This window comes from Oncorhynchus gorbuscha, linkage group LG06, assembly GCF_021184085.1.
Source record: "Oncorhynchus gorbuscha isolate QuinsamMale2020 ecotype Even-year linkage group LG06, OgorEven_v1.0, whole genome shotgun sequence".
NCBI lineage: Eukaryota > Metazoa > Chordata > Actinopteri > Salmoniformes > Salmonidae > Oncorhynchus > Oncorhynchus gorbuscha.
The window spans coordinates 40,894,562-40,904,413 of NC_060178.1; the positions used below are offsets into that span (position 1 = coordinate 40,894,562).

General features: G+C 45.6%; 1 pseudogene; it reads left to right on the forward strand.

The window, feature by feature from the left end:
• The first annotated feature begins 1,267 nt into the window (after window positions 1-1,267).
• Window positions 1,268-7,574, forward strand: LOC124038678 (annotated as a pseudogene).
• The last annotated feature ends 2,278 nt before the right edge of the window (window positions 7,575-9,852 follow it).

Sequence of the window (9,852 nt, forward strand, 5' to 3'; positions counted from 1 at the left end):
ATGTCCTCTCACTGTCAACTGCATTTATTTTCAGCCAACTTATGTGTAAATATTTCTATGAACATAACAAGATTCAACAACTGAGACAAGTATTTTCTGGAGGGAATGGCCCAAGCCCTCACCCTGCGATCCAACGGGCTCTTCGCTGGCCATGGCAGAACATTGACATTCCTGTCTTGTAGGAAATCATGCACAGAACGAGAAGTTTGGCTGGTGGCATTGTCATGTTGAAGGGTCATGTCAGAATGAGCCTGCAGGAAGGGTACCACATGAGGGAGGAGGATGTCTTCCCTGTAACGCACTGCGTTAAGATTGCCTGTAATGACAACAAGCTCAGTCTGATGATGCTGTGACACACCGCCCCAGACCATGACAGACCCTCCACCTCCAAATCGATCCCGCTCCAGAGTACAGGCCTCGGTGTAACGCTCATTCCTTCAACGATAAATGCGAATCCGACCATCGCCCCTGGTGAGACAAAACCATGACTCGTCAGTGAAGAGCACTTTTTGCCAGTCCTGTCTGGTCCAGTGGGTTTGTGCCCATAAGCGACGTTGTTGCCGGTAATGTCTGGTGAGGACCTGTCTTATAACAGGCTACAAGCCCTCGGTCCAGCCTCTCTTAGCCTATTGCGGACAGTCTGAGCACTGATGGAGGGATTATGCGTTCCTGGTGTAACTCGGGCAGTTGTTGTTGTCATCCTGTACCTGTTCCGCAGGTGTGATGTTCGGGTGTACCTATCCTGTTCAGGTGTTGTTACACGTGGTCTGCCACTGCAAGGATGACCAGCTGTCCGTCCTGTCTCCCTGTAGCGCTGTCTTAGACGTCTCACAGTACGGACATTGCAATTTCTTTCCCTGGCCACATCTGCAGTCCTCATGCCTCCTTGCAGCATGCCTAGGGCATGTTCACACAGATGAGCAGGGACCCTGGTCATCTTTCCTTTAGTGTTTTTCAGAGTCAGTAGAAAGGCCTCTTTAGTGTCCTAAATTTTCATAACTGTGACCTTAATTGCCTACCTTCTGTAAGCTGTTAGTGTCTTAACGACCGTTCCACAGGTGAATGTTCATTAATTGTTTATGATTCATTGAATAAGCATGGGAAACAGTGTTTAATCCCTTTACTATGAACATCTGTGAAGTTATTTGGATTTTTACGAATTATCTTTGAAAGACAAGAGGGACATTTCTTTTTTTGCTGAGTTGTGTGTGTGTAAATAAATAAAGCAATCCCACACACAGTTAAAAATCCAGGCTATCTAATCAACATGACCAAAGGTTAATTTCCTAAAAAGTAATGAAAACAAACGGTTTCAAAACGGACTCGGTCACATTCTACCCTGACAAAGATACCCTTCCGGAAGGTAAAGATTTACTCTACCTTTTATGACCCTAGCGTTTCTGTTTGCCAGGCAACACAGTGGTTGCGATCCCTGGCGTGGGGACAGCGCCCCCTGTTCTCTTATTGTCACTGGGTTCTAAAGTGGCTCAAAACCCCCACGTCAGCTATGTCACTTACAGTGGCAACAAAAAGGTGGGCACACACTCAGACCAATTTTTATGCTTCCTTTTTTATGTATTTTTCACGTGCATCTTCTTGCACTAACACTTGTCTCTTCTTACTAGCACAATTTTTTTCTGATAGCTTCTTTATTGAGGAATGTTTTTACTTGCTATGACTGTGGTATGCGGTTGTTTTTTCTACCCTCGTTGAAACCACTGACTGACTGTAAGTCGCTCTGGATAAGAGTGTCTGCTAAATGACCAGGATTCTATGTAAATGTTATGGGACCGTAATTAGCTGTGTGAAGTGAACATTTTCTGTTGGCGCTGCAGTGAATTGACAGTTGTCCCACGACAATCGTGTGTGCTTTGGATTGTGAACTTCCTCGTTTTCTCTCTCTCACACTAACTAAAACCTTTCCTCCAATCTCTTCTTTCCTTATTTTTCAGGATGGAGAGATTCTGTGCAGGGCCACAGCAGGCATGGGTGTTCCCGTCTCTCTCTCCCTCTCCCTCGGAGCCACCTGTCCCTTCATCATCTTTGAGTCTGCCGAAATCGACAGCGCCGTGGATGGAGGGATAGAGACCGCCTTTAAGAAGACCAGAGAGGTGAAACAGATGTCTTTCTTTTCTCAGTTGCTTTTTGAAGCCAAATCAGTGAGTCAAAAGATTCCAGTGAAAGAATAAGATGGCCAAAGGTGGTCAGTATTGTACAGTATGACCGATCTCTACCTCTCCCTCGCTCTATAAACTAACACAAAAATATACACATTTTAAAGCCTTCTCTCACTGACTCAGTAGGCCTATATATGACTTATCTGAACATTAGACTAATGAAATAACCTGCCTTCTCCCCCCTCTCCATCTTCATTTCGCTCCCTCTCTCTCTTTCTCACCCCCCTCCTCAGTGCCAGTGGATGCTGTGTGTCCAGGATTCAGTGTGGGACAGTGCTGTAGCCCGTCTGAAGGTTCGGATGGCTGGGATGAAGAGTGTTCCTCTCCTGGCCGAGGGGGACCGAAGGCTGGGGGACGCTGCAGTACAGGAGGCCCAACAGCAGGGGGCCATGGTCAGTCACTACATTTACATTTAACATTTTAGTCATTTAGAAGTAATTTATCCAGAGCGACTTACATGAGTAATAATAATAATAACTGGGGTTAAGTGCCTTGCTCAAGGGGACATCGACAGGTGTTTCACCTTGTCGGCTTGGGGATTCAAACGAGGGCCCTTTCGGTTACTGGCCCGATGCTTAACCGCTAGGCTACCACATACACTGAGTGTACAAAACATTAGGAACACCTTTCTAATTTTGAGTTGCACCCCCTTTTGCCCTTAGAACAGCCTCAAGTTGTTGGGTGTCGGACTCTACAAGGTGTCAAGTGTTCCACAAGGATTCGGGCCCATGTTGACTCCAATGCTTCCCACAGTTGTGTCAAGTTGGCTGGATGTCCTTTGGGTGGTGGACCATTATTGATACACAGAAGAATATTGAGTGTTGAAAAACCCAGCAGTGTTGCAGTTCTTGACACACTGGCACACATACACAATAGCACACATACAAAATCCATGTTTCAATTGTCTCAAGGCTGAAAAATGCTTCTTTAACCTGTCTCTTCCTCTTAAATCCACTTCAATCAGAGGAAGAGGAATTAACAGGTGACATCAATAAGGGATCATAGCTTTCACCTGGATTCGCCTGGTCAGTCTGTCATGGAAAGCGCAAGTGTTCCTAATGTTTTGTACACTCAGTGTGCAAACTATTACCTGTGAAGTAACTGCCCCTTCCTCTTTACTTTATGGGCTTGACGATTATATCATAACGTGTGAAAACGCGGTCATTTTAACATATACAATTATATTAGTGTTTTGTGGAGGAACTTCTCCAGATGCCTTTTATGAAATATTTGACTTGAAGACCTTCAAAAAGCCTACAGCATTTAGTAAACTACAAGGCTACTTCCTGGTAAATGGCGTGTCACTTTCATAGCGTATAGCCCTTAGCACAGGTGGGGGGCATCAGTCACTCAATACCGCATAGGCATTTTGCACAAGCACTGCAGTGGGCAAAATAATCATGACATTTCAAAAAGACCTGAAGGCAGTAAATCCAATCCAAGTTCCAAATACTGCTTCTCGGAATTCCATCTCTTCACTATATGGATTATTTCCTTTTTATTTTTGTAATTTGCATCTTCTTTGTTTTGTACCACCATTTTGTTAGATGTGGTGTTGAGCACAATTAATAAAAAGTACCTTTTTTTCAATAAATGCTTGTATTAGCTGATCCAGCCGTGTCCCCCGCCCTCCTCCAGTACTGCCTATCCCCCCACGGTGCTGTGTGGAGTAGCCCCCTCCTGCACCTGTGTGGTGACCCCATCCCCCGGCCCTCTGCTACCCCTCCTCTCCTTCAGGAGCCACGGGGAGGGCGTCACTCTGGGTAAGGAGGACCACACCATACTATTTATATGACCAAACCACACTCACACTAATGAAACACTCACATCTATCCAACTCCATCTGTCCATCTGTCTATCTGTCTTGTCAGGGAACCACAGCCCTCACGGCCAGGCTGCCTCTCTCTGGACTGAAGACCTAACTCTGGCCCTGGAGGCTGCCAAGAGGTACAAGGGACACACGCACACAAATGCACCCATACTTACTTACACACACACACTATCTTGATCTCCCAATATTAATCTCAAGTCACCACGACTGAAAACATTTTGTGTGGTGTATCCTCTCTGCATTAGATTGATCATTCCTATCACCCAGAACCCACCTGATGAATAATGGACTATGAGATATTCCTCGACCTCTCTCCCCAGCCTGGGTTCAGTGTGGGTCAACTCCCACTCTGTTATGAACCCTTCCCTGCCTCTCTCTGGCCACAAGGAGAGTGGCAACTGCATCGATGGAGGGAAGGAGGTATGGACAATAGCCATTTTTTGTCCCTGTCCCTGTCCAGAGGGAATTTTGTATTTTCAGAGCTTCACACATGCCTTATAGGGTGTCGGGCTATAGGTTGTTTGTAGACAGGGTTCCTTTATATCTGATTGTCTCCTAAATGACAATTTCCTCCTTTTTTCTAGGGTCTGTTCCAGTTTCTCCGACCTTCCTCCTCTCCTCCTCTACCCGCTCTTCTCCAGCCTCTGTTGATTACTCCACGTTTGGAACGGCGGCATCACCGGCTATCATTCCAGAGGGATCTAATTTATCCAGGTGTGTGTGTGTGTGTGTCTTCACTTCTTTTAAATATGCTTTTGCACTTATTCAGTCACTTGTAAGGTTCATTAACTCACCCCCCCCACCCCCTCCTGTTTCTATCTCTCCTTCAGTAACCCTCGTTTCTACCTGAAGTATGTGGGGGGGAAGCAGTGTAAGTCTAAGTCTGGCAGCAGTGTGTGTGTCCTGGCACCAGGGGGAACTGTTCTCGCCTACTGTCCTGACGGGGGGAGGAAACACGTTCGCAACGCGGCCATTAAAGTCCAACCTGGGTAAGCTCGGCTCTAGGCTGGATTTTATCAACCAAACGTCACCGACAGTGTCGTCAAGGTCGTATGGTACTGGGGCAATATTGAGGTGTGTTTGACCCCTGTATAATTGCATATCGGGGACACACACCAACAAACAGCACTTAATTTTATTCCAGTAGAGTATGTAAGTGAGCTGTGTTTAATGGTCATCTAGTTTTGTCTCTTGGTCTCCCCCGCACCTCTCTGATTCAGAGGGGTTGGGTTAAAAGTGGAAGATACATTTTGGGTGAATGCATTCAGTTGTGCAACTCAACTCTTTCCCTTTAATACTAGCAAGCACCACAATCTCTTTGCAGAGCCCTCTGAGGTGTGGTGAAGGTGGTTACGGAGTACATTTAGTGGAGCATTAATCTTACTCTGGGCTCTGTACAGTATGGACTATCACATATAAATGCCTTCCTTCTCTAATCTCTTCCTTTGACATGACTGGCATGAAAGGAGTTCGAAAATAAAATGCATGCGAGTCTGGTACTCTGTGTAATTCTCACTGAGTATACCAAACATTAGGAACACCTTCCTACTATTGAGTTGCATCCCCTATTGCCCTCAACAGCCTCAATTCATCGGGGCATGGACAAGGTGTCGAAAGAGTTCCACAGGGATGCTGGCCCATGTTGACTCCAATGTTTCCCACAGTTGTGTTGAGTTGGCTGGATATCCTTTGGGTGGTGAACCATTATTGATAGACACGGAAACTGTTGTGAAAAAAACCAGTCGCGTTGCAGTTCTTGACAGAAACCGGTGCGTCTGGCACCTACTACCATACCCTGTTCAAAGGCACTTACATTTTTTTTGTCTTGCCCATTCACCCTCAATGGCACACACATACAACCCATGTCTCAGTTGTCTCAAGTAGAGGGCAACCGATTGATCGGCATGGCCGATTTAATTAGGGCCGATTTCAAGTTTTCATAACAATCAGTAATCCGTCATTTTTGGACGCCGATTATGGCCGATTACATTGCAATCCACGAGAAGACTGCGTGGCAGGCTGACCACCTGTTATGCGAGTGCAGTGTCAAAAGGACCTTGTGGCTGCACGGAGCCAAGCTAAGTTGCTAGCTAGCATGAAACTTATCTTATAAAAACAATCAATCTTCACATAATCACGAGTTAACTACACATGGTTGACAATATTACTATTTTAACTAGCTTGTCCTGCGTTGCATATAATCAATGCGGTGCCTTCATTTATCATCGAATAACAGCCTACTTCAACTTCAGCCACACGGGTGATGATTTAACAACAGCACATTTGTGAAAAAAAGACAACGGTTGCACCAATGTACCTAACCATGAACAGCAATTTGCAAATAAATTCATTAAAAATCCTACAATGTGATTTTCTGGATTTTTTTTCTCATTTTGTCTGTCATAGTTGAAGTGTACCTATGATGAAAATTACAGGCCTCTCTCATCTTTTTAAGTGGGAGAACTTGCACAATTGGTGATCTGGCCTGACCTGACCTCAACCCCCTTGATGCCTAATGCAAAAATCTCCAACCATTTTCACCTTTGGCAATCCTGTGATCTATCCAGCATATTCCAAAGCCATCTGGCTCCTACAGATAACCATTAACTTCTGATGTAAAAACCAGTCTCTATCACCCCTCAGATACTATCGTCTTACTTCTGATCGCTCTAGGATAGCAATGTTCCAAGTTTAACCCAGAATCCAACCATATTCAACACTTACTCACGCACCCACCGTCTGGCTAGCACACAGGGCACCAACAAAGCCTCTCCACTTCAGGCGGTCATATTGTAGATAGTGTCTCTTCTCTAATCTCATCTTCTCTAGCCCGTCCCACAGTCCGGTTCAGCTCTGTCCATCCCTGAGGCTCTAGGAGTAGTGGGTGTGGTTCTCCCTGACTCCTCCCCCCTCCTCTCTATGATCTCCCTGCTGGCAGCTGCTGTTGCCATGGGCAACGCTGTCATCATGGTGCCCAGTCCAAAGTACCCACTGTCTGCTCTAGAGTTCATCCAGGTGAGTTCTGTCCTGCCCTCTGACATTTTGATTCAACTGTGTGCTTGTGTGCACACGCTTGCTTGTGTATGCTGTTGGGTGTGTGTGTGTACATGTATTTTCCCCCGAACACATCTGTTCTCTGTCTCTCTAGGTTCTCCAGTCCTCAGATCTTCCAGGAGGTGTGGTCAGCATTATAACTGGTGGCAGAGATCAGCTGACCCTGGCTCTAGCCAATCAGTGTCATCAAGGCCATATGGTACTGGGGGAGTATGGAGGTGTGTTTGACCCATGTATACTCTCACACACCAACAAATAGCACTTAATTGTATTCCAGTAGAGTATGTAAATGAGCTGTGTTTAATGTTAATCTATCGTTGTCTCTCACACACACACACACACAGGGTTGCCAGTTCCTCCAACACACGTGTTCCAGCCCTCTGAAAAGCCTATGGCTCCACTGCCAGGAGGAGGCTGGGGGGAGAGACTGGGCCCAGCCTCATCCCTCACTCCTGGAGGAGATGTGGAGACAGGCCGTCCAGTGGAAGAGTGTCTGGATCCCCACTGCTTAGAGAAGGGGGGGGGGGGTTAGACAGAGGGAGAGATTTAGTGTATTAAAACAATAACATTTATTTTAAGTGGAGGGGGTGTTGGAAGGGTCCTTCATAGTCGCAAACTGGGATTGATTTTATGTAACGCATTTCACAGACGGGTGATTTGGGAATTTTCTACAAACCATATAAAACTTCCTCTTTCATGCAGAAGATCATGATGACTATAAAACCTTCAAGGATGTTCCAGTGGTTTCCTCCCATCAGAGGACTGTAGGCCGCCGACTCAGCGGTAAATAAGACCAGATACATGGAGAGATGTTTATAAACGCTTTGATCCTTTATGGATCACTGACTTCCACCTCCAGCACTCCTATGCCTGGTCTGATGCCTTAATAGCACTGGCGGTGATGCATTCTCTACAGGAAGCCAGCTTTCGTCAGCCAACAATACCTTCATCATTTTTGCCTTACTGTGTGTTATATCAATAGGGTGCTTAGATTGAGAAACAATTTAGATTTCTGTCCTCCCCCATGAGAAGTAAATACAGCTGTGCCAATTTTAGATTATTAGTACCATATTATGTTCAAAAGTAGACTAGCTGGCCTGATGACTCCTGGCTGTCCCAAGTCCACCTGGTCATGCTGCTGCTCCAGTTTCAACTGTTCTGCCTACGGCTATGGAACCCTGACCTGTTCACCGGACGTGCTACCTTGTTCTGGGCTGACTGACTCTCAGTCTGTTATATCTGGTGTAATTCTCCTGTCTTATGTTGTCCTGTGTGTATTTAAGTATGATCCCTTTAATCCCTAGGACCATGCCTCAGGACTAGGGACTAGTCTGTTATATCTGGTGTAATTCTCCTGTCTTATGTTGTCCTGTGTGTATTTAAGTATGATCCCTTTAATCCCTAGGACCATGCCTCAGGACTAGCTGGTCTGATGACTTCTGGCTGTCCCAAGTCCACCTGGTCATGCTGCTGCTCCAGTTTCAACTGTTCTGCCTACGGCTATGGAACCCTGACCTGTTCACCGGACGTGCTACCTTGTTCTGGGCTGACTGACTCTCAGTCTGTTATATCTGGTGTAATTCTCCTGTCTTATGTTGTCCTGTGTGTATTTAAGTATGATCCCTTTAATCCCTAGGACCATGCCTCAGGACTAGCTGGCCTGATGACTCCTGGCTGTCCCAAGTCCACCTGGTCATGCTGCTGCTCCAGTTTCAACTGTTCTGCCTACGGCTATGGAACCCTGACCTGTTCACCGGACGTGCTACCTTGTTCTGGGCTGACTGACTCTCGCTCTCTCTCTCGACCTCTCCCTCCCTCCTGCTGTCTCGACCTCTGAATGCTCGGCTATGAAAAGCCAACTTGAGGTACTAACTGTTACACCCTCTATAACCCTACTGGTCATCTATGAACATTTTGAAGAACATTCTGACCTTAATGGCCATATACTCTTATCTCCACCCGGCACAGCCAGAAGAGGACTGGCCGCCCCTCAGAACCTGGTTCCTCTCTAGGTTTCATCCTAGGTTCCTGCCTTCCTAGGGAGTTTTTCTTAGCCACCGTGGTTCTGCATTGATTGCCATTTTGGGGTTTTAGGCGTGGGTTTCTGTATAGCACCTTGACATCTGCTGATGTAAATATAAATACATTTGATTTGATTGATTGATGCGTCTTGCCGTAGAGATCCGTCATTTCCAAAATTGCATTGGATGGCCCAAGGGGTGTGGCTGCATCATTCGCGATGGATGATATGCTTACATGTTTGAACACTGGAATGTGAGATGTAATGTACACCTTGATTAGGGTAATAAAAATATCATTTCTATATAGCCTACACTTTCTTGTTCTGAACTTAACGGGTGGTGCACGTGTGGTCTTCGTAACATTGATCGCAAGAGCAGCTAATGATTTGATGGCTCCAGCAACATTCCAACATATCGCCGACTAACACTTGATTTGATTGAATTTGTGCAGTTTTTGTGCAGTTAAGAACCATTTATATTTAGTAACTTGTGTGCAATTACAGTGCTTTCAGAAAGTATTCAGACCCCCTGACCTTTTCCACATTTTTATGTTACAGCCTTATTCTAAAATGATCAAGCTACACACAATACCCCATAATGAGAAAATGAGGACAGGTTTTAGACATTTCTGCAAATGTATTACAAATAAAATATTTACATAAGTATTCAGACCCATTTATGAGACTCAAATTTCCTGTTTCCATTGATCATCCTTGGAATGTTTCTACAACTTGATTGGAGTCCACCTGTGGTAAATTCAATTAATTGG